The sequence below is a fragment of the Fukomys damarensis genome, unplaced genomic scaffold (genome assembly GCF_012274545.1).
Source record: "Fukomys damarensis isolate Sample0158 unplaced genomic scaffold, DMR_v1.0_HiC HiC_scaffold_23, whole genome shotgun sequence".
Taxonomy (NCBI): domain Eukaryota; kingdom Metazoa; phylum Chordata; class Mammalia; order Rodentia; family Bathyergidae; genus Fukomys; species Fukomys damarensis.
Genome location: NW_022900935.1, coordinates 15,975,226 through 15,976,559, shown reverse-complemented (window position 1 = coordinate 15,976,559; position 1,334 = coordinate 15,975,226). Strand labels below are relative to the sequence as shown.

The window sequence follows — 1,334 nt, the reverse complement described above, 5'->3', positions numbered from 1 at the left end:
CCCCTCTTTGCTTCAGTCTACCCAGAGCAGACAGGACAGTTTTGGAGTTACAGGATCTATTACCATCATCCCACATGCAGATGCCCAAGGTCAAAGTCCTGCCTTAGGTTTAGCCTCAGCTCTCCATACTGTTCTGCAGAAGTGACACAGTCACAGGACCCATCGGGTGCTGCCCCAGCTCCCCTCCCATTCATCCTGGGCCCAACAGAGCATCTCCAGTGACTTTGAAATGGGCTTTGGCTACAGCGGGAAGAGTGGGTCATCTCAGCAGTTACTTGGCAGGAGGAAAGGGGTTGTGTGAATCTCAAAGGGTGAGAGAGCAGAGTGGAGTCTGATACCTAGGAAGCTCCAGTCTGGAGGCAGGGAATGGCTAAAGTGTCAGTCTGACGCTGAAGTGGTGGTCACCCGTCACCTATCTGTGATTTCCAGAAGGCCCAGCCCACAAAGCACCTGCCGCTTCCTCTACCCTGAAGACCTCCCCTCCCATACCAGCCGCCTGCAAAGCCACCTCCTCATTCTTCAGCTCTGCCTGTAGGTGTTCCTGTTCTAGGAAGCCCTAGAAGAACCATCTGCCCTGCCATGTCCCACTGCTCCCTGAACTGCCTCCCAGCTCCACGCACACCACAGGTGAGGTGTCTGGCTGCCTACCCACCTGGTAGAACTGAAAGGAGTCCAGCCTTGAACGCAACTCTGACTCTGCTGTGTGACCTTGAGCAAATCACTGAGCCAAGAGTTTCCAGTGTCCTCATCTGTGTAATGGGAACAGTATCAGCTACCTCACCAGGTCGGTGTGATGACTGAATGAAATCACGCACCTCGACCCTTTCGGAACGGCAGCCGTATTATTCTAGGTTCATTGCCTCACACACACCTCGATAGATACTTGTTGAATTAGCAGGCACCTCTGGCTCTCTTCTCCAGTCTTCACCTTGCATCCCTGTCTTGGGAGGGGAAAGGTAAGTAGGAACAGAAAGGACCGAAAGAAACGGGAGATGAGAGAGCAGGGCTTTCTGGCATCGCTGCGCCCAGAGCACGGCTGGGAGGGGGTGCAGGCATCCTCTCGCCCCTGTGACCAACATGTACCACCATTATCAGGAGCGAAGGGAGGCGGAGGAGCGAGGAGAGGTGAGGCTGGGGTCCACCTCTGCGCGGTAGCCCCCGAAACTGCCCGATTCGCCTGCACACATTAGGCGCGCGCTGACTGGGCGGTGGCGGGGGACATAAATGTTGAATGAACGCGGACGGTATGAATGGACGGGTGGACGCATGGATGGAGGTGGGTGCAAGTGTGAAGTGACTGGCGAGAGGATGAGCCTGCCCCTCCGCCTGCCGGG

General features: G+C 56.1%; 1 protein-coding gene across 4 annotated transcripts in view; it reads left to right on the top strand.

Annotated features, from left to right (window-relative positions):
- Nucleotides 1-550: 550 nt before the first annotated feature.
- Nucleotides 551-1,334, top strand: part of Hcrtr1 (hypocretin receptor 1) — a 20,101-nt gene continuing 19,317 nt past the window's right edge. The window contains exons 1-2 of one of the 4 annotated variants that reach the window (XM_033767515.1): nucleotides 886-956; nucleotides 1,096-1,125. The gene's annotated coding sequence lies outside the window, so the exon portion shown is untranslated. Of the gene's footprint in view, nucleotides 628-743; nucleotides 785-865; nucleotides 957-1,095; nucleotides 1,126-1,334 lie in introns of those variants that run through there. The other 3 variants (XM_033767518.1, XM_033767519.1, XM_033767516.1) reach the window with 3 other exon arrangements.